Source organism: Anomaloglossus baeobatrachus, assembly GCF_048569485.1.
Source record: "Anomaloglossus baeobatrachus isolate aAnoBae1 chromosome 3 unlocalized genomic scaffold, aAnoBae1.hap1 SUPER_3_unloc_1, whole genome shotgun sequence".
In the NCBI taxonomy this organism is placed as follows: Eukaryota; Metazoa; Chordata; class Amphibia; order Anura; family Aromobatidae; genus Anomaloglossus; species Anomaloglossus baeobatrachus.
This window is the reverse complement of record NW_027441780.1, coordinates 419,849-444,049: the sequence shown is the minus strand read 5'-3', so window position 1 is coordinate 444,049 and position 24,201 is coordinate 419,849. Positions and strand designations below refer to the sequence as shown.

The window sequence follows — 24,201 nt, the reverse complement described above, 5'->3', positions numbered from 1 at the left end:
TTCATTACCAGCGTCCGCTGCTCTCACACTGCCAGTGCCGGCTACCTGTTCCCTGCACTCCTAGCCACAGTACACATCGGGTTAATTACCCGATGTGTACTGTGGCTACGTGTGCAGAGAGCAGGGAGACGACACTGGCAGTGTGAGAGCGGCGGATGCTGGTAACGAAGGTAAATATCGGGTAACCAAGGTAAGGGCTTCTTGGTTACCCGATGTTTACCGTGGTTACCAGCGTCCGCAGAAGCCGGCTCCTGCTGCCTGCACATTTAGTTGTTGCTCTGTCGCTGTCTCACACAGCGATGTGCGCTTCACAGCGGGAGAGCAACAACTAAAAAATGGTCCAGGTCATTCAGCAACAACCAGCGACCTCACAGCAGGGGCCGGGTTGTTGCTGGATGTCACACACAGCAACATCACTAGCAACATCACTGCTACGTCATAAAAGTTGTTCCTTAGCAGCGATGTTGCTAGCGATGTTGTTTAGTGTGACGTGGCCTTAAGTGGGTCCATTAAGAATATGAAGACCTAAACATCCCCATACGTTCAGGAGCTTTTTGCCACTTTTGTTGACTGTACTGTTATAGTGTTATAGCTGTTTCTGTGTTCAGAATTGCAATTTTCATTATCTGCCCCAAATATGTAGATGTCTCCATCTGTGGTCAGAAAGTGATTTTCTCTCCCTATTCTTGTATTGAGGTCTCCAAAGATGATAACTTTACCCATAACCTGATAGGTGGCTTCTTGTAGGATCACCCCAGTCCAAACCTGCATCCATCTATCTACCGTATTTTCGCTTTATAAGACGCACTTTTGTTCCCCCACATTTTGGTGGAAAGTAGGGGGTGCGTCTTATAAGCCGATTATACGGGGGGGGGGTGTATGTGTCTGTGTGTGTATATGTGTGTGTGTGTGTATATATATGTATAAATACTGCAGGGTCTGCTCTGGAGCGCTGCTGGGGGCAGGTGAACGCTGCGGGCGGCAGCGTTAGATCTCCTGCTCCCGCTCATATAATATGCACAGCCACTGTCCATCACCGTGGTGCTGAAACCGCACCGCAGTGACGGGCTGGGGGAGCGGTGCATATTATATGAGCCTGCGCCCCACTGCTGCTCATCCTTAAATAAAAAAGCTTTACTTACCTCCTCCAGCGTTTCTCCTCGGTGTCCCTGCTTCCACTGTGATCAGGCACGCAGAGATGATATCACTCTGCTGTGCCGATCACATGACTGGCACTGAGAACCAGGAAGTGGAGGAACAGAAGCACGGAGGGAGACAGGAGGGAGAGCAGCGCTGGAGGAGTTAAGGAAAGAGTGTTTTATTTTACTGTGGGCAGCAGCATGGGGGCAATATCTAACACAGGGGAACGTGTGCAATCCATAGGAGGCCATAGGCAGCACAGGGGATTGTGTGCAATCCATCGGGGGCCATAGGCAGCACAGGGGAACGTGTGCAATCCATGGGCCATAGGCAGCACAAGGAAATGTGTGCAATCCATAGGGGGCCATAGGCAGCACAGGGAACGTGTGCAATCCATAGGGGGCCATAGGCAGCACAGGGGAACGTGTGCCAGCACAAGGGGGCTGTATTCAATATAAGGGGGCCATATCCAGATTAAGGGGGCTAATTTTAGGATGGGGGGCTATGAGGGACAAATACCCTATATGATTTGTTACACGGACCCTGGCATTATAAGATGGACCCCATTTAACATTAAAAAAAAAAAATTCTCTTTTCCTTCACCAAATTTGGGGGTGCGTCTTATAATCAGGTGCGTCTTATAAAGCGAAAAATACGGTAATCTGTCAATCTATTTTTTCTTTTATATAGTATCTGTGTGTGTCTTGTATATGGTGTAATTTATGCAGGCGCATAATGACTGTTAGTGATGACGGCCTTCGCCATTTCCTTGGATTCATGGTTGGACACCAGTGAGGAGCAGATGGCCACTGGTTCCCTGTTCTGCACTTGCTTTGCAGCTATAGGCCACAGCAGGCACATGAGAAGGCGCGGGAGGGCTTCATTTCCTCTGAACAGCATTTAACCCTTGGTGAGCCATGTGTCACCTTTTGATTCAGCAAACACAGCGACACTGTGAATGAGACCTTGGGTTAAAGGGAACCCTTCACCAGTTTTTGGCCTATAAGCCTCGGCCACCACCACTGGGCTTTTATATACAGCATTCTAACAGGCTTTATATAAGAACCCAGGCCGCTGTGTAAAACATAAAAAAACACTTTATAATCCTCCCCTAACAGTTGCGCTGCATTGGATTCTGGTCAGATGGGCGTCTCCATTGTCCGATGCCGGCGCCTCAACTTTCGGCCATCTTCGTCCTCCTTCTGAAGCCTGTGTGCATGATGCATCCTACCTCATCCACACTCTCCGATCCTGCGCAGGCGCACTACAATACTTTGATATGCCCTGCTCAGGGCAGATCAAATTGCGCAAGCACAGGACCTCAAAGCCGGCGAGTGTGGATGACGCAGGACGTGTCATACATCGCGGCTACAGAAGGAGGACAAAGATGGCCGAAAGATGAGGCGCCGGCACCGGACAATGGAGAGACCCATATGATTCAACTCCACCGCAGCGCGACCATTAGGTGAATATTAGAAGCTGATTTTTATGTTCTACACAGCGGCCTGGGCTCTTATATACAGCATGTTAGAATGCTGTATATAAGAGCCCACTGGTGGTGGCCGGCGGCTTATAGTAGCCAAATCTGCTGACAGGTTCCCTTTAAGGCTGAAATGTTAATTTCTGTGGCATTTTCCTTCTGTATATATTATCCGCACCATCTCTACGGATCCACATGTGCAGCTGCATTGTATGAAAAATAAAAATTACTTGTTGATAAGCGAAACAAGGAGTGTGCAGCGACAGGTTCTTGATATAGTCCCCTGATGGGCGTAATGACATCGGAGGGGCTGTGACATGATGCCATTGTGCCCTGCAGCTGTAGTCAGAGTGGGTGCAGAGCATGTGTAGGGGCTAGATATAAAAAATGTTTTACCCCCTGCATATGCCCTGCATCGGTCATGTATAGTGTGTCGTGTGTGTGTTATATATTGGTGTAATTTACATGTTGGTAATTCTGAATATTGACCTGCCATATCCAATGTGCAGAATGTCAGACACAGAGGAGAGATGGGTGAGTCTAGGACAGCAGCAGAGCAGCCCCCGGGGACCGGCCTCCTGGCCTCATCATCTCGGCTGCATCATTCCTGGCCAGATATTAACTGTATGTTTCATCTGAAACGCGGCAGCATCAGAGTAACACCTACACGTCTGCAATAATGGAGTCGATATCTGATTCCTTCCACCCGGGGGTCACACAGGAGGAATCAGCTGTCAGGTTCCTTATCTTCTACCAAAATAACATTGGGGCCTCATACGTTACATGGCGTCACTGCTGTCTGCACATCACATGTACTGGTTTAGTGCAGGTATGAAAGCCATTCTATCAGTGTAATGCATTGTCAGCAGCTGAGGTGCATTATGAGTTTCTGCAGCAGCTGAGATGTGTATTATGAGGTTCTGCATCAGCTGAGGTGTATATGATGAGGCTCTGCAGCAGCTAAGGGGTGTATTATGAGTTTCTTCAGAAGCTGAAGTGTGTAATTACGAGGTTCTGCAGCAGCTGGGTTGTGTATGATGACGTTCTGCAGCAGCAGAGGTGTGTATTATGACGTTCCGCAGAAAATAACGTGATTCGATGTGGATTTGTATATGGTTATTGTTTTCCATACACAGCATCCCTTATCCTCTTAGTGTGTATGTGGTGCTGCACCTCAGTGTGTTCAGGTTATTGGAGCTCAGAGGCAGTGACACATACACTGCGCCCCGTGTCCTGTTGGTGTGTATATGATGCTGCACCTCAGTGTGTTCAGGTTAGTGGAGCTCAGAGGCAGTGACACATACACTGCGCCCCGTGTGTACAGGAATTTATATAATCTCACTATGAAGAGCATCAGCGCCTCATTCTCCAGATACATGTGCGCCCATTGGTGAGATCCTCATGTACCATCCATCATGTAATATCCATGATATGTATATGTATGAGCCTCCTGAATTGTAAAGCGCTGCGGAATATGTTGGCGCTATAGAAATAAAGATTATTATTATATTATGGATACAGCATGAATATACGAGACGACCCCAATAGGGATGAGCTCAGATGTGCTGAAATTATAGTGGATCTGAGGGGCAGATTCTCCAGCACAAATTTGGAGGAGTTTATTGTATATTTGAAGATTTGAAGAGATCAATTCTGTTATATATATATATATATATATATATATATATATATATATATATATATATATATATATATATATATAAAAAAAAAATTACCGTATTTTTCGCTTTATAAGACGCACTTTTCCTCCCAAAAATTTGGGAAGAAAATGGGGGGGGGCGTCTTATATAGCGGTACCTGGGGGGGGTCCTGTCTGAGGCGATCGGGTGGCCGGGTGCCTGTGGCTGCATGCAAGCGGCCGGGTACCTGTGCTTGAGTGCGGCGGCAGCCGGGTGCTGTGTGGGGTCGGCAGCCGGGTGCCTGTGCTTGCGTGCAGTGGCAGCCGGGTACCCATGGCTGTGTGCGGGTGGCAGCTGGGAGCCTGTGTGCGGGCGGCAGCTGGGAGCTGTGTTCGGGCGGCAGTCGGGTGCCTGTGCGGGCGGCAGCCGGCTGCCGCCCTCACACAGGCACCCGGCTGCCGCCCGCACACAGCCACGGGTACCCGGCTGCCACCGCACGCAAGCACAGGTACCCGGCGGCTTGCACGCAGGGTGGGCAGGCAGCCTGCTTGCTGCCACTCTGTGCGTGCGGGACGGGCGGCTGTGCAGCAAGTTACCAGTTGTCCGCGGTCCCACTTTCAAATGATGGCGCCGGTGGAGCTCTTGGATGAGAGCTCCATCTGCGCATGGGTCGCTCCGGGCGCTATTACGGGACCGCGGACACACTGGGAAAACACCGCATCCGTCTGCTCCACCACTGAGCAGTCGCCGCCGCTGCCACCACTGAGCAGTCGCCGCCGCTGCCGCCACTGAGCAGTCGCCGCCGCTGCCACCACTGAGCAGCCGCCGCCGCTGCCACCACTGAGCAGCCGCCGCCACCACTGAGCAGCCGCCGCCACCACTGAGCAGCCGCCGCCACCACTGAGCAGCCGCCGCCGCTGCCACCACTGAGCAGCCGTCACCGCTGCCACCACTGAGCAGCCGCTGCCACCACTGAGCAGCCGCCGCCGCTGCCACCACTGAGCAGCCGCCGCTGCCACCACGGAACCGGGACCGCAGACACTCACTGCACCCGCCACCGCTGCTGCCGCCACCACGCCTGCAACCTTGGACGCCATGGCACCTGCAACCACGGAGCCACTGACCTGCCGCGCCTGCCAACACAACCTGTGCCTCCGCTTCACCACCACTGCTGCCCCCCTCAGGTAAGAGAACACCGGAGTATAAGACTGACCCCATTTTTATTTTTTTTTAACTTTTTTTTATGTCTAAATTTGGGGTGCGTCTTATAAAGCGAAAAATACGGTACCTTCTCACCCCCTGTGGGTGGTTATTTGTCCTTCCTCATTCTCGGGTCATCTACCAGAGGCCTGGGAGTTTGAGGGTTCTGCGCAGGATCTTAGTTGTTCCCAGCACTGCGCTTTTCTGGACAGAGAGCTCAGATGTTGCTCCTGGAATCTGTTGCAGCCATTTTTCCAACTTAGGGGTCACTGCTCCAAGTGCTCCTATTGTGACGCCCTGGGCAAGCCAGGGGTCACAGGTCACAACATCACATGTACCCCACATTCCCTGCAGGTACACCTAGCTAACCCAAAATCCTTGTTGCCTTCCTCCAGGGGCTGATGTCCACACCAGGGGGTGGGCCAGGCGGTTGGCTCCGCCCACCGAGGAGTTCACAGCCCTGGAGGCGGGAAGAATCAGGCAGTTAAGCAAGGGAAGTGAAAGTAGAAGGAAGTGAAGTGGTAGTGGAGCTAAGGAGAAAAGCTGAAGTGACAGAAAAGTGAGAGTAGTAAAGCCTGAAGTTGGTCCGGGTGTGTGCCCCGGACTGTGACAGCAAGGTCAGCAGACGGCGGTGATAGTCTGCAGGGGGACTGTTTGGAGGTTGCTGGAAGGACCGCGGACGGGTGGTGACCCGGCGGTACCGGAGCAGTATACGAAGAACAGTCAGCACCAGGGCAGGGGCCTTTCGGATCCCGGCAAGGCTAGGAGTCCCCATAATTTGCCAAATCCATCAGTGAAGGGGACCTCTGTCTCCTAACAACCAAGTCCCGATTGAAGGCAACAGTCCGACCATTGAGGGGAGACACCACCACCGCCAAGGCACCAGTTTCCCAGGGCCAGCACCTGCGGGCAAGAGAGAAGCTCCTCCGGCACATATCCAAGCCGGGGAGCGGGTAACCGGTGGGGACCCATCGCTACCAAAGAGACTACATAGGAGCAGGGAAGAGACCGTCACCGCTAACTGCAGGGAACCGCAGCACCGTAACCGTCCGAGGGACCCGTCCAACCAGCCGTTTGTTTACCGAGAACTGTGTCGTGTTTACTGGCTGAGTGAGTACCTCCGTGCCGTGCGGCACAGCGCTGCCCCTGCACCTCCACAGGCCCCATACCCGCCTGTCCACCATACCAACCCCATCACTGGGCCCCGGGAGCACCAAAACCCCTACCCACGGAGGGGCAAATCAACAACTGGCTGCTCCATACCATCACTCCCGGGATCCCCACACAGAGCAGCGGTGGTGTCCACTTAATCACCACAACCGTGGGTGGCGTCACGGACAATAAATTATCCCAAAACACCCAATCCCCTTTTCACTCACGGGCGAGGAGCGCCGCTCGAGTCCCCGGGATCTGGCCCATCACTCGAGCCACCGAGCAGCGGCCGCGGCAGCCGGACCCGAGCAGAGGGAGAGCGCGGCGTCCCCTCCTCCGCCCGCGACACTATCACCACTGCAATCACTGTTACCTTCACCTTCCACATCTTCTCCAGTTGTTCTTTAAGGCCCTGGTATTTCTCCAGCTTCTCATATTCCTTCTTTCTGATGTTACGGTCATTAGGCACTGCCACATCTATTATCATTGCTGTCTTCTGACCCTTGTCTACTATCACGATATCTGGTTGGTTAGCTACCACTTGCTTATCTGTCTGGATCTTGAAGTCCCACAGGATTTTAGCCCTTTCATTCTCCACCACTTTTTCTGGGGTCTCCCACCTGGACGTAGGGGGACTTAGCCCATACACTGTACAGAAATTCCTGTATACAATTCCCGCTACTTGGTTGTGGCGTTCGGTGTACGCTGTTCCTGCTTGCATTTTGCATCCTGCCACTATATGTTGGATTGTTTCCGTGGTTTCTTTACATAGTCTACACCTTGGGTCTTGTCTTGTGTGGTATATTCCTGGTACTTAGCGCCTGCTCTTGTGCTGCTATGATTAGTGCCTCTGTGCTGTCCTGGAGTCCAGCTTTCTCCAGCCATTGGTAGTATTTCTTCATGTCAGCCACCTCCATTATCTGTCTATGGTACAACCCATGCAGCGGCCTGTCTTGCCATGGCACTTCATGTTCTTGTTCTTCCTTCTCGGACTGTTGTTGTTGCTGTCTTAGGCTCTCCTTCAGCATTTCATCTTTTGGTGCCATTTTTCTGATGTATTCCTGGATACTTCTTGTTTCATCCATGATGGTGGTTGGACACCTATCAAGCCTCGACCACCCTCCTTTCTGTTGGTATACAATCTTTGGGTGTTTGACTTGGGATGGAGACCACCATGCATTGTGAGGAGCTTCCGGGTCTTCACATCTGCAGCTTCCATTTCTTCTTTTGGCCAGCACACATTTTGCCAGCAGGGTATCTGATAACTGGCAGAGCGTATGTATTGATGGTGCGGATCTTATTCTTCCCATTGAGCTGGCTCTTTAGGACCTGTCTTACCCTTTGATGGTATTTGGATGTTGCTGCTGTCCTTGCCTCCTCATCGTGATTACCGTATCCCTGTGGGATGCCAAGGTACTTGTAGCAGGTTTGTACATCTGCTATGTGCCCTGCCGGTAGTTCTACTCCATCAGTCTTTACTACCTTGCCTCTCTTTATGACCAGCCGGCCACACTTCACCAATCCGAAGGACATCCCAATGTCTTCGCTGTATATCCTGTTCAGGTGGATCAGTGAACTGATGTCTCGTTCGTTTTTCGTATACAGCTTGATGTCATCCATATAGAGTAGGTGGCTGATGACGCTTCCACTCTTGAACTTGTATCCATAGCCAGACTCTGTTATTATCTGACTGAGGGGATTTAAGCCTATGCAGAACAGCAATGGGGATAGTGCATCACCTTGGTATATGCCACATTTGATGGACACTTGTGCTGGTTGCCTTGAGTTGACTTCCAGTGTTGTCCTCCATAGCCCCATTGAGTTGCTGAGGAAGGTTCTTAATTTCCTATTGACGTTGTAGAGAGCCAAGCATTCACAGATCCATGTGTGTGGCATTGAGTCATAGCTTTCCTATAGTCAATCCAGGCTGTGCTGAGATTGGTCTGTCTGGATCTTGAGTCTTGAGTAGAGTTGAGCGCGGTTCGAGGTTCTCCAGTTCGCGGCTCGAGTGATTTTGGGGGCTGGTCTAGATCGAACTAGAACTCGAGCTTTTTGCTAAAGCTCGATCGTTCTAGATACGTTCGAGAACGGTTCTAGCAGCAAAAAGACAAGCTAATTCCTAGCTGGCTTTCTGCTGTAATAGTGTAAGTCACTCTGTCACTCGCCATTTTTTTTTTTTTCCTTGTCTTCATTCCCTAAGCGTGCGCGTCTAGTGGGGCGGGCCAGCATGTCAGCCAATCTCAGACACACACACAGCTAAGTGGACTTTTAGCCAGAGAAGCAACGGCATGTGTGATAGGATGTCCATGTCACATGTCCCTGCATTATAAAAACGGACATTTTCCTCCAGCACGCCATTATCTGCCTTCTGCGTCCTTGGTGTCAGACACCGCTGGCGCAGCTCCTATCTCCGATACTGCTGTGTACGCTCCATACACAGCGCTGTACAGAATAGGGATAGAAGTTTCTATCAGTCCTTGTAAGGGCTCATACCGGCAGGGTCAGAGCCATAGGTGACAGGTCCTGAAAACAGAGTTTAACAGCTACACAAGATGACAGCGTCTGTGTAGCTAAGGTCAGGGATTTCCTCGCTGCATTTCCCCATTAGGAGGGATAGAAAGGCAGGCTTCCTTTCCTCTACCCAGAGACCCACAACCCTACCACTGTACCCTCCTGCCCTTTGCACACTCAAACTCATTGTTACTAAGCCATTATACTAGCAAACACTGAGTGAACTTAGTGGCATCTTAAACGTGGCTGTTGGACTTCTGTATTGTCCCACTAGTGCAAAGATATTTCTAGCACCTGTGCAGGACACCCTCCTGCTCTGTTTTTAATAAGCTATAATGATAGCAAAAAATGCTGCCATTTAGTGGCATCATAGAACTGGCTGTTGTATTTCATTATTGTCCCACTGGTGCCAAGCTATTTCTAGCACCTCTGCATGACACCCTCCTGCACATTTTGCTACGCTAATGTTATAGCAAACTCAGGGAATTCATTGCTGCATTTGATAATTCGGAGGGATAGAAAGTGAGGCTTCCTTTAGCTTTTCCTTCTGTTCATAGACAGCATCTCCAAGTCCACACCCGAAGAGCAATTTCTCCTCCACGTGTAAGTGTGGAGAGGCAGCTAGTGCGCATGCGTGTGCCGATTTACCCCAGCTGCAGCCTAACTACAGTGTTTCGCCTAGTGAGTATGCTCAGCCTGACTGTGCCATTCCTGAGGCTAAGGCTGGTTTCACATATGCGTTGTTTCAACGCAAACGGACTCCGTCACTAATGTTTACAGTTCATTTATTTACAGTGGAAGAACGACAGCATGACTCATGTACTACCCGCATGTGTCCACATGGTGTCGCGCTTACACTGTAAATAAATGAACTGTAATACAGTAGTGACGGATTCCGTTTGCGTGAAAATAGCGCAAGTGTGAGTGGGGCCTCAGTCTTCATTTCGGGATACAGCGCATGCTCCCACACTTAGTGCGAAAAGCCTCTTTGCACAGGTACTTGCATTCCGTGCCGGGTCTAAGTCCTGTTTTGTGCCTAGACACCATGCTAAAGCTGATAGTCTTTTTTCAGAGACTCTATTTCATGCAACTGAGCATGCTCAGGCACTTACTGCATCAGAGACTAGGTCCGGTAATGAACTCTTTGGCCCTGCCCCTGATGTGGGGGGCCCATATAGACCACAGGGCATCAGGTGTCCTGACGATGTGGCCAGGCCACTCCCAAATGGCTTGCAGAGGCCCGCCCCTATGACTTGTCACCTCATTATTGATGGTCAGACGATGACTGGTGAGGTGTTTGTGTCGTGGCAGCCATGAGGTCATCATTGAAGTTGCGGTTCCAAATAGGACGGTAGTTATGCCACTCATGACATGTCACTCTGCTTTTGTCTCCAGGAGGTGCATTGTGGTCCACCCTGGTTTGGGGCGGACCCAGGTTATAAAACGGGCTGGAGCCAACAAGGAGGTGCGCATTCTTCTATTATGCTCCGAAAGAGCACACCTCCATGTGTTGAACCCATTGCGGCTTTAGGCCAGAGGTAGGCAGGGATAGGGTGGTGTATGCAGGCCGCCACCACAGTTGGTAACGCAGAACGGTTAAGACCAGCTCCTGTCCTACAAGTCCTGCTTGTGCAGCCCAGTGGCATTAACAGGCCTGCTGCTGCTGATGCGCCTGCTGTCCACAGGTGTGCCCCTACGCACACGGTCAGCGTACTGAATGGCCCCTGTGATGTTAACAGGGAGTTCCTGGGCTGGGTGGGCGTGTGGACCCTGTGACGCTAACAGAGCTCCCAGTCTCAAGATCCGAGTGGCGTCTAACTCGGTTCAGGCAACTATTAGTTTCATAGCCACACAGATCTGTATCCTCCACCTAACCTTCCAATTGTCAACCTCTCCTTTTCCATCTGGGAGCACGGTGGACACTGACTGCTGATGGGGAAATATACCTTTCTCTTTCTTTTCTTATTAATTTTCGTTATATAGCGGTAACATAGTATATACCACCTTATCCAAATCTGCCAGTCCCACCGTAACAGATGGTGTTTCTTCATCAAATGTTACTTTTGCTTAACCACCAAACCCACGGACAAAAACTTTTTTCCCCTTTCCAACACACCTGTTCCCCTTCCCACCAGCATCTGTCCTTTTTCAACTCATTTTGTATATGACCAAAAGTGCAACTCTGCAGGGACACCGTACTCCATGCCATCTCAGCACAGCAGCCAGCCCTCGGTCCCTCAGATGTGGACAAGTAAAAGACCATTTCCTCCTATCCATGACAAAGCGTTGAGATTCACTCTGTGCAGCACTGGTGTTTACTGATAAAGCAGATCTAAGAATCCGTACCACCTTCTGCAGATACTCCTGTATACGTGCGTCCCTTTCTATGGCAGGAATTATTTCGCCAAATTTTGTCTTGTACCGGGGATCTAACAGTGTGGCAACCCAGTAGTTAGCATTACTTCGAATTCGTACAATCCGAGGGTCATGTTGTAGGTAGTGCAGCAAGAAGGCGCTCATGTGTCTTGTGCATCCAGGAGGACCAAGTCCTTGGGGTGTTGGTGGCAGAGAGGTGAGAATCGTGCCTCCTTCCTCTGCTCTCTCCCCCCAACCTCGCACAACCGAATTGTGAGCAAGCTCTCACTCATCTGCTGAGTCTTCCATGCCCATCGCCAGTTCGTCCTCCATTTCTTCATGGGCTCCTGCACCTTCCTCAACAATTTTTGCTGATACTATGCGCCCTTGTTAATCCCTCTCCCCCACCATGACTGGCGCCTAGGTGCCGCTCACCGTATGGACCTTGTAGATCTTATTATCCCTTCTGCATATGACTCCTCCTGTACTTCCTCACCTTCCTCTTGGACCAATACCTGACTCCGAATAATGCTTACAGTGTGCTCCATCATGTAGATGACCAGAATTGTCACGCTGAGAATGGCATCGCCAGTGCTAAACATCTTCGTCGACATTTGTAAACTGTGTAGAAGGGTGCATAGGTCCTTGATCTGACACCACTCCAGCAGCGGGATCTGCACCACCTCTGGATCAAGTTAGCCCAGGGTATACGTCATACCGTATTTCAGCAGGGCTCTGTGGTGCTGCCACACACGCTGCAACATGTGCAGATTCCAATTCCTGCGTGTCGGAACATCGCATTTCCGGCGTTTAACCGCCAGACTATAAGACTTCAGGAGCGATGAAAGTTGTTGAGCTGCTGGTTGCGAAGGATGAAAGTGAGCACATAGCAGCGTGCCCGCTGCACAAGGCCATGTAGGCCGGGATGGTATTTTAAAAATTGCTGGAGAATCAGATTCAACACGTGAGCCATACAAGGCACGTGTGTCACATTGCCCTGACGAAGGGCCGCAGACAGGTTTGCATCATTGCCGCACACGGCTGTTAAGGCACCAACGTAGTCCACTCAATCAATTTGTACTCCGGTCGCCAGGTGACTACGTGTTCCTTTCGTGCATAGTGCTGATGATGGGAAAGGAGTCGATGCCGGCAGCGCAGGTGGACGCAGGTTATGGTCACCCACTGGGTTGCGTTACCTTGACAGATACAGAACCACAGGCTGAATGTAGGTGGTGGGTATCTCACAGATTAAGTACCATCATTCAGCTACAACCAATGGGAAGACACCACACCCTTTTTTAGGCCCCTCCTGTCTGCAGACCACTGCCAGACAAAGCTATGAACCTCTTGTTACTGTTACCCCCAGTTCAGTTTTATGAGTTTGTGTGCTTGTTACCTGACTACTTTTCCTGCTTGCTGTTTATGTACCTCGTTGGCCGATCCGCATTTCACCTCTGCTTGTTTTCTGATTAAGTCCTGGCCATCCCATTCTGTTCCTCTTCCTCAATTAATGTTTTTGACCCTGCATGACTACTATTCTCTGGAACTGCAGCCTTCCACAGGTGTTGATCAACTTGGGCCCTGTGTAATTCCAAATCACTGTATAGGGGTTTAAAGGGTTTCAGGGTTCTGGGTGTCCAGCTTGGTGAGTGGCTTGCCTCTAGCCTATCCTTTACAGCCCATCTGAGTGTGTTGATCCAGGCAGGCGTTACACCGTGCCCTCTGCAGAAGGCCATGTAGGCCGGGATAGTGTTTTAAAAATTGCTGGACAACCAGGTTCAACACGTGAGCCATACAAGGCACGTGTGTCACATTGCTCTGAAGAAGGGTGGCAGACTGGTTTGCATCATTGTCGAACCCGACTTTCCCTGGCTGCTGGTTGAGTGGAGACAACCATTGATGAAACTCGGTCTCACTCTCCAGAGCTAACCGTCCACAATTCCTCAGCGGTGTCTCACATTTCCCCTACATTTCAAAGTAAACATTTGACCGCCTGATGGCCTTGAGCTCTGCTGCCAGCATAGTAAGGAGGTGTGTGGGATTCCTTGGGCGCAGTTACAAGGAAGGTTGGCCTGACCACACAGAGTTTGGGCCGAGGTGGAGGACCCACACGAGGTGGAGGAGGCAGAAGCAGTAGAGGAACTTGTACATACAGAGGAAGGATTGAAACAACTCGTGGGGACGGCAAGACTTGTACAGCAGACCCTTCTCCATCTCTCCCCATAGTAACCCATTGCCCAGTCAACGACATGTAACTCCCCTGTCTATGCTTACTGGTCCAAGTATCTGTGGTGAAATGCACCCTGTCACACACAGAGTTTCTCAAGGAATCGGTGAGGTTGTGTGCGACCTGCTGTGGTAGCGCGGGCACGCCTTTCTTGGAGAAGGAGTGACGACTGGCCATCGGCTCTTAGGGCACTGCAATGGGCATAAGGTCTCGAAAATCCTCGGTCTCAAAAGGGTGTAAAGGCAGCCTTTCTGTTGCCAACAAGTTGCAGATGATGAAACTCAACCTCTTAGGCATGTCATGCCCTTCGAAAATCATGTAAAACACAGCGAGGGGACTCCAACCACAGTCTCCCTCGTTTCCTCTAATTGGGCCACACACACCCCACTTGACTGGCATCAGTTGACAACCCTTTGGAAAAAGAAACAGATGCTTTGCATGAAGCACTCTCAAAAATACGCGTGCCTTTCACCTCCCCTGGCTGACCCAGGGGAAGAAAAGTCCTCTGAGAGCCATGACTTGTTCATCTTGGTTCTTTTTTCAAAAGCGAGGGGACTCCAACCACAGTCTCCCTCGTTTCCACTAATTGGGCCACACACACCCCACTTGACTGGCATCAGTTGACCCCCATTTTCAAGATGAAAAAGATACTTTGCATGAAGCACTCTCAAAAATACGCGTGCCTTTCGCCTCCCCTGGCTGACCCAGGGGAAGAAAAGTCCTCTGAGAGCCATGTCCACATTGTCAGTGGACAGACACGTGTGCTTATCTGCCAGCAGACCCCCAGCAGCACTGAAGACAGGTTCCGAGAGAACGCTAGCTGCAGGACACGACAAGATCCCCAAGGCGTACGTGGCAAGCTCAGGCAATTTATCCAGATTGGAAGCCTAAAATGAGCAGGGCTCAAGTTGCACAATAATGGCATCGATGTTTCCTTGCATATACTCATATATCTGTGTGTCCTCCTCTTTTTCCTTGTCCAGCTCTTTTGTTTTCGCATGAGTATATGTCCTTGTCACTTTCCCATGTGTTTGTGTTGTGAGTTGTTTGTCACCTTTTGGACACCTTTGAGGGTGTTTTCTAGGTGTTTTTATGTGTTTGTGATTGCCTGCCATTGTTTCCTATGCGGTTCGAGTTCGGTTCGTCGAACGTTCGACGAACCGAACTCGAACGAGACCTCCGTTCGGCGAACCGAACTCGAGCAGAACCGGGACCGGTTCGCTCATCTCTAGTCTTGAGCGACTGCTCTATCCACTAGCAGCTGGTGCTTAGAGCCTCTGGTGTTGTTCCCAATGCTTTTCTGAGCTGGATTCATGTACTGATTCATATGGTTCTGTAGCTTGGTGGCTATGATGCCTGACAGGAGTTTCCATGTCGTTGTAAGGCAGGTTATTGGATGATAGTTGGATGGAATTGTTCCTTTACAAGGGTCCTTCATGATCAGCACTGTTCTTCCTTGTGTTAGCCAAGCTGGGTGGTGGCCTGCTTCTAGCAGTTGGTTCATCTGTTTTGCCAGCCGTTCATGTACTGCTGTCAATTTCTTTAGCCAGTAGGTGTGGATCATGTCTGGGCCAGGTGCTGTCCAGTTCTTCATGTTCTTGATGCGCTCTTGGATGTCTACTTCTGTGATGGTAACTGGTTCTTGTTCTGGGTGGTTATTGTGTTTCATTCTCAGATCTTGCAGCCACTTTGCAGCGGTGTTGTGTGTTTTTTCCTTCTCCCATATGTCCCTCCAGTATTGTTCAGTCTCTGCTATTGGTGGAATTGCTGCTATTGTGCTGTTATTCTGCAGCTGGGAATACACCTTGGATGGTTCTTTGGAGAACAAGGCATTTATCCTCTTGGCCTCAGCTTCTCTAGTGTATCTCCCTAGTCTTGCAGCCAGTGCTGTAAGCCTTTGTTTTGCAGTCTCTAGGGCTTCAGATGGAGTCAGGCCTTTGTACTTGTTCAGCTTGGTCTTATTCTTGATCTTTACACCCTTCTGTGCTTCTGTTAGTTGGCTGACTTCTCGTGTCACCTTGATTTTTGCCTCCAGTCTTCTTTTCCATGGTGGGCACGTGCTTCTATTGTTCTTGTTAGCATAGAAAAACCACAAAGAACTATATAAAAAAAAAAACCACCAAAAAGGAGCCAAGACAAATCATATGTGCACACACAGAATGTGGTGAGCCTTCCTCATAAAGATGGCTGCAGCCGAGGTGCAAGATGCTGATGTCACAGCCACTCAACCTCCACACTAGGGGGGAGGGGCGGCTGCTTAGCATAAGACATGCACACTAATAAGGCTTGCACTGGGAGCCTATCATATAATGAGTGAAATGCACAGTGTCTGAACTGTAACCTATAAATGACGCCAGAAACCCAGGTCAGGCGGGCAAAACAGCACTATATAGGTGCATCTCGCACGGATACACGAGACGCACAGTGTCTGAATAATGGCCTATAAATGACGCACAACACCAGGTCCAGGCGGGTCAGTTAGCACTATCAGTACATAACACATGACAGGCTCACCATTTAACCACCTGAATTCAAAAGGTCCACACACATCCTGCAAAAATGGATAAAAAAACACTGTGCTTTTCACTCATTATATGATGGGCTCCCAGTGCAAGCCTTATTAGTGTGCATGTCTTATGCTAAGCAGCCGCCCCTCCCCCCTAGTGTGGAGGTTGAGTGGCTGTGACATCAGCATCTTGCACCTCGGCTGCAGCCATCTTTATGAGGAAGGCTCACCACATTCTGTGTGTGCACATATTATTTGTCTTGGCTCCTTTTTGGTGTTTTTTTTTCTTGTTAGTATAGCCAAGCATTTCCAGAATTACTGAGGCAGTGGCATAAATCAGTTTATTAGTTTGTGTTATGGTGGTGGTAGGTATTGATGCGAGTGCTCTATTGGCGTCTTCTAGCATACTTTCTGGTGGTATTTCTCTGCTGAGCCTTGGCAATCGGTCTCTGGGGTTCATGGTATTCAGTTTCTCTATGATTTTCTGTTTCAGATCAGCTGTTGTACCCTCTACTTGCAGAATTGGATCAGGATTTTCAGAGGGCTGCACATCTTGTTCTTCAAGGTCTTCCTGTGGTGTGGATATACAGTGCAGTTGATCTATCTCAAGTTGTGATAATAGCTTTCTCTTTATGATATTGAAGCGTTGGGTGACTAGTTGTTTCTCAGTCAATGGACATTCAGGTCTTTTATCCATCCATAGTTTCCTCATACGCTTTATGTATCCCCTCTCATTTGGTCTGCTGTTGTAGTAGCATTTTATCAGATCCAGGTTCTCTTGCCTTGTCCATTTATGGTTTGTTCCAGTAGCCCATTTATCATCAGGTTGTCCTGGTTCCTCAACATCTGACGCGGACCTTAATCCGGGCGACGTCCGAGCCAGCATGACTCTTTGTTCGTGACACTCTCATGTTTATTGAGGTAGGCATTATAGTGTTAGGGGTCTTGCCTAAGGGCCCCTACTGGTATACTGGTGGATGTGCACTTTAACCACTACGCTATAACAGTCACCAGAAAGTAGGTATTATAGTGTTTAGAGGCCTTTTTTTTTTTCTTCCAAGCTATATGGCAGGGCCGGGATTTGAACCCCAGTCTCCCATGTGGGAGGCAGTGCACTTCACCACTACACTATATATAATATTATATATATATCTATCTATCTATATATCTATCTATCTATCTATATATATATGTATATATATATATATATATATATATTTTTAATATAAAAAGGCCTCTGGTCCTCGTTTGTTTCCTGGGAAACTGGGTAAAAAATCAGTAGTGTGGGGGCACCAAAGGGCAGTTTTGCACAGGGCACCATTCTGGCTAAGGCCGGCCTTGAATGCATTATACTATATGAAGGACTATAGGATGCATTATACTATATGGAGGACTTTGGTGATGTATTATACTATTTGTAAGACTATGGGTGGTGCATACTATATGAAGGGCTATGGGGTGCATTCTACTATAGGGAAGACTGTGGGGCCCATTATACTATATGGAAGACTATGGGGGATGCATTATAATATATGGAGGACTATGGACATGCATAATACTATGTGGAAGGCAATGTGAGGCCCAATATTCTAAATGGAGAGCTATGAGGGTGCATTATATATGGAGGAATATGTGGGGCCAATTATACTATTTGAAGGGCTATGTGAGGGCCATTATGACATTTAGAGGGCTACGGAGAAGCCTTTATACTTTATGGAAGTCTATATGAGGGCCATTATACCATACCCAAGCAATTATACAGTGAATGTTTGTGTGCGGTCCATAATACTATGCAGAGGGCTGTGTGGTGGCAATTATACTGTTTGGAGGGCTAGTGGAGGCCATTATAGAGTGTGAAGTGGTGTTGAGGCCATTATACTGTATGTTGGCCAATTGTACTGCATGGAGGGCTGTGTGGGGAACATAGTTGGGGATTATATTGTGCTGGGGGCACTATTCTTTGCTGGGTTAGTTTAGGGGGTACAGTAGGGTCATAATACTCTGTGTGTGGAGCAGGGTTGTGGAGTTGTAGTCGGTGTGCATTTTGGTGGATTCGGTATAAAATGGACCGGCTCCTAAAATATATAATAAATTGGATACAGTAATTAAAGTATGTGATTAATATTTTTTCAGAAGAATTTGGGAAATGTCCTATAAATGTCCGTTTTATTTATTTTTTTTAACTTCGTTTTATTAACAATTTCAAACATGGTACAACTGACATTTGCCATATAAAGATAGCTCAGTATATAGATAGTAATATTTGAATATAACAATGAACAGTCATATAAAGTCCATAATATCTTTAGCACTTAAGATAGAACAGTGTTATTATCGATACTTATCATTTGCATATACAGTATATCTAATTTTATATTGAGCATAAGAACAGCTCTATCAGCATGACCATATTTTGAAAACAAGATAGAAAGAGGAAGAGAAAAAGAAAGAACAGCTGCATTGCATTATTATATCTCAATATACCATTAGACAGTGTTTCATATCCCAACATCTAGCGGGAACCACCATTATCCGCGTCCGTTTTATTTTTGATCTGAGGATCTCGGCTTTAGTTGAGATGAATCTGAGCTCAACTTCAACTACATGATATAAGTAGTGATGTTACCATTTCACTACAGTAAATTTATCACAAAAATGAGTCATACAGTTAAAATCAGAAGTTTCCATCCACTCTATAAAGACACGTTATTATTATTATTTATTATTATGGCGCCATCAATTCCATGGCGCTTTACATGTGAAAGGGGTATACATAATAGGGACAAGTACAATAATCCTAAACAATACAATACAAGACACAGACAGGTACAGGAGGATAAAGGTCCCTGCCCGCGAAGGCTCACAGTCTACAAGGGATGGGTGAGGATACAGTAGGTTAGGGTAGAGCTGGTTGTGCGGCGCTGTATCAGACTGAGGTTTACGGCAGGTTGTAGGCTCGTCAGAAGAGTTGGGTCTTCAGGTTCCTTTTGAAGCCTGTCAAGGTAGGCGAGAGTCTGATGTGTTAAGGTAGATCATTCCAGAGTATGCGGGAGGCACAGGAGAAATCTTGGATGCGATGGTGGGAAGAGGAGATGAGAGGGGAGTAGAGAAGGAGATCTTGTGAGGATCGAAGGTTACGTGCAGCTAAGTACCGGGAGACTAGGTCAGAGATGTAGGGAGGAGACAGGTTGTGGATGGCTTTGTAGGTCATGGTTAGTGTTTTGAACTGAAGTCGTTTGGCAATTGGAAGCCAGTGAAGGGATTGGCTGAGAGGAGAGATCGGGGAGTAGCGGGGGGACAGGTGGATTAGCCGGGCAGCATAGTTTAGAATAGATTGTAGGGGTGCGAGACTGTTAGAAGGGAGGCCACAGAGCAGGAGGTTGCAATAATCCAGGCGGGAGACAATAAGGGCATGTACTAGGGTTTTTGCAGCTTCTTGGGAAAGGAATGTACGGATCCGGGAAATATTTTTGAATTGGAGGCGGCAGGAGGTCAAAGAGCTTGGATGTGTGGCTTGAAAGAGAGATCAGAGTCTAGGATTACTCCCAGGCAGAGAGCACGTGGCACTAGGGAAAGTGAGCAGCCATTGACATTGATGGATATGTCAGGTGGAGGAGTTGAGTGATGAGAAGGAAAGACAATGAATTTTGTTTTGTCCATGTTCAATTTTAAGAATCGAGCAGAGAAAAAGGATGAAATAGCAGACAGACATTGTGGGATTCTGGTTAGGGAGGTGATGTCAGGTCCAGAGAGGTAGATCTGTGTGTCATCAGCGTAGAGATGATACTGAAAGCCATGGGACTCTATGAGCTGTCCCAGGCCGAAGGTGTAAATTGAGAACAGCAGGGGTCCAAGAACTGAACCTTGGGGGACCCCGACAGATAGGGGGCGAGATGAGGAAGTGGTGTGACAGTGCATGTTTTTCTCACTATATGACATGAAATCAGAATAAACCTTTCCCATTTTAGGTCAATTAGAAACCAAAATTATTTCTATTTGCCAAATGCCAGAATAACTCGAGAGAGAATGTTTTCAGGCATTTTTATTTCTGTAAAATCAAAAGTTTCCATACACTAAGAGTACTATGCCTTTAAACATTATGGGACAGCCCATATGATGATGTCATGTCTTTGGAAGCTTCTGATAGGTTTATTGGCAACATCTGAGTTAATTGGAGACACACCTGTGGATGTATTTTAATACACACCTGAAACACTACTTTGTGTAGCATCATGGGAAAGTCAAACGAAATCAGCCAAGATCTCAGGAAAAGAATTGTGAACCTGCACAAGTCTGGTTCATCCTTGAATGCAATTTCCAGACACCTGAAGGTGCCTTGTTCATCTGTACAATTATACGCAAGTACGAAGAAGATGGGAATGTCCAGCCAAAGTGAATATTATGGGAGTTTGCAGCCACTGGGGACGTGGCCATGTTCTAATTGTGTCCATTTTCTGTTATACAGATAAATATTTTCTATGGATCTTTCCACAAGTAATATGTATGATGTTTCCTCTAATATTCATGCACCTTTGAGAGAATATTCACTTAGTATTTTTCTTATGTATCTTTATAGTGTGTTTGATAAATGTCCAAGGAAGGACCAAAATGTCACTGATTGACACACATTTTGGTCTTTATTCACTGGATTGAAAAAATAAAACTTTTTTTTTTTTTATTAAATATTTTGGATATTTTGATTGCCGGATTTTTTCTTCACTTTATTCTGATTTGATGTCCGTGAGAAAACCCTGCAGATGTGTCTTTATAGAGAGTGGAAGGAAACTTTTCATTTCAACTGTATGAGGGAGTCGGAGTTGGAGGTTTGGCTTACCTACTCCTCAGCCCTGGTGTGGAGGAAGTCACTGGAGGTATCATACAGTGCTTGTGGGACACTTTTGTTGGTATTACATATTATGGGGCAATGAAAGGGTAATCTTTGGCTTTTAAAAGGAAAATTACTTTGTAAGGGCTGTAAAGTTGGGAGATAGGTTCTTATATGATCCAGTTGAATATTACATTTTTATTTTTGGGGGGAGAGGTTCCAATTAGAACTTTCGCTATGGGGTCCCATGATTTCAATGAACACCTTGGTTCGTTCCCTTAAATAAAAACAATTGAATAAAACTAATGTACCTCAAGAAGACTTTCAAAAATACAACATTGTTTTGGGCAGGAAAGAAACCTAGGGTTGGTATGTCTACCTTATTTTATAGTTATTCACATGGTGGTCCCGAATTATTTTTGTACCATAAAGTAGCGGTTCTAGAGTCGTTAAGGGAGTGGTATGATGATTCTACACTGTGTTCCAAATTATTATGCAAAAAATATTTTCTCATATTTTCCTAAATTAACTATATGAATTGCAGTCATTGTTATTTTCCAGTCATCTACTAATCGAGTATAAATGAAATGTTTTTGATCAAACTGCCTATGAAAACAGTATATTTTTAAAAATAAACACTCAAAATGCATGTTCCAAATTATTATGCACAGCAGAGTTTTCAACCTTTTTATTTTGAAAAGCAAAATGGTCAATTGTGAAATTATAAGCATTATCAGCTTATTATAAAATGAAATCAAACAGTTTTCAAGTCAAATCTTAATTCTAGGTGATGTTACATTTGCACATAGGACCCCTTGTTCAAAAGAAGCTTCTGAACTCTCTCGTCCATTGAATGTCAGTTTTTGGATGGTTTGTGCTTCAATTGTTTTGCATGTGGACAGAATACCCTCCCAGAGCTGTTGCTTAGATGTGAACTGCCTCCCGCCATCATAAACGCTCTTTTTGATAATGCTCCAGAGGTTCTCAATGGAGTTGAGGTCAGGGAAAGATGGTGGCCACACCATAAGTTTGTCCTCTTTTATGCCCAAAGCAGCCAGAGATGCAGATGTGTTATTTGCAGCATGAGACGGTGCATTATCATGCATGAAAATGATCTTGCTGCGAAATGCATGGTTCTTCCTCCTGAACCACGGCAGAAAGTGCTGTTTAAGAAACTTCACATAGATTAAGGAGTTCATCTTTACCCCTACAGGGATCCTAAAGGGGCTGACAATCTCTCTCCCCATGATTCCAGCCCAAAACATTACTCCACCACCTCCTTGTTGGCGCCTTAGCCGTGTTTTCATGGGGTGTCCATCAACCAGCCATCCTCCACTCCATCCATCTGGACCATCGAGCGTTGCACAGCACTCATCGGTGAACAAAACAGTTTGGAAGTCAGTCTTCATGTATTGTTTGGCCCACTGGAGCCGTTTCTGCTTGTGTGCAGTGGACAGAGGTGGCGACAGGATGGCTTACGCAAAGTTGCAAACCTCTGAAGGACCCAGCATCTTGTTGTTCGGGGGACGTTGGAGGCACCAGCAGCTTCAAAAACTTGTCTGCTGCTATGACAAGGCATTTTAGCAGCTGCTGTTTTAACCTGATGCAATTGCCTGTTGGAAAGAGTCCTCAATTTTTCCTTATCAGCACGCACACGTGTGTGCTGTGAATCAGCTACATAATTCTTGATTGTGCGATGATCACGATGAAGTGTCTTGGCAATGTTGATTGTAGTCATGCCTTGACCTAAATACTCCACAATTTGTTGCTTCTCAGCAGCCGAAACATCCTTTTTCTTTCACATTTTGGCAAAAAATGTAGGCTGCTTAATAATGTGGAACAGCCTTCTTAAGTAGTCTTGCCTTTATTTGGACACACCTAACGCCAAACTAATGTGCACAGGTATCTGCAATTGCTTTCAGTGATATAAAGAGCCCTGACACACATCACCAGCAATGAGTTTAAATGACAAAAAATTTCTAACCTTATCACTCCTCAACTCTTTTTGCATAATAATTTGGAACACAGTGTAGTACTTACAAATGGGTGATTGTGGAAAAATACTTGACCCTGCGTGGGACTTTGAGATTTCTACTAGAGGCGCGAGTACTTAGTTCCTTTGCCCCCTCTCTTCCGCTGCAGACAATGAAAGTGGCATTTTCTTACTGGTCTGATCTGGTCTCTACTCGACAGGTGATTAAATTTGAGTCTATCTCTAGTAGAGCCTTGGAGCTTCATGTGCATGGCCTCATGTTAGGCAGTTGGGTGAGGAATCGTATTTTGGTCATGAAAGATATCCTCTTAATTCAGGAGTTGAAACCTTTCTCTGTCCTAATGGATGAATTTGGCCTTCACAGAAATAACTTCTACCAGTATCTGCAAATTCGGCATTTTTTAAATTCATGTGTATTTCCCTTATCCTGCCATAATGCTGTTTGCTCGCCAATACAGCGGTTTTTTAGTTCCTCCTCCTCTCAAAAACACGGCCTCTCAGTAGTATATAAAGTGTTTAATTCCCCCGATAATGGTCCTAAACAAGCGTATATGAGACGCTGGGAAGGGGCTCTTGCTTTCTCCACAACCCCAGACCAATGGTGGTCCGCTTCTGGCGACCTGCAGAAATATTCCTCCTGTATCAATCATCTTTAGCAGCTTAAGAAAGTTTACTTTGGTACTACACCCCACTGAAGATTTCCAAATTCGGTGGTTCCTATCCCCAATCCTGCTGGAAGGGCTGCTCGGGTGTTGGTTCCCTAGGGCACGTGTTGGGATTGCCCGCTCATCCGGCCTTTTTGGGAAGAAGTGTCTAACGTTATTACCTCAGTTAGAGGCCTGGCTGGAAGTTTGAGCGGTCCGCTAGCGGTTTTGGGGATCGGTTTACATATATTCCCTGGCGATTTGAAACCAATTGTATCACACATTCTAATAGCAGCACGTATGTGTCTGGCAGACCACTGGAGAGAAATAAATATCCCCTCTAAATTGGAAATTATCCAAAAAATCAATAAACATTACCAATACGAGCTCCTTGTAACCTCAGATCTGTTTACCAAAAATAAAATAAGGAATCGTTGGTCCCCCTGGGTGGTGTCCAAATTCTCGTCCTTCCAGTCCTGATTGATGGACCTGTTATCTTATTACCTATCATCCCTACCCTTGCTTCCT

The 24,201-nt window shown here is 47.4% G+C and overlaps 1 protein-coding gene across 1 annotated transcript in view; it reads left to right on the top strand.

Moving 5' to 3' along the window:
* LOC142258699 (uncharacterized) overlaps positions 1-24,201 on the top strand; it is a 68,674-nt gene that overhangs the window by 33,700 nt on the left and 10,773 nt on the right. The window lies entirely within an intron of this gene.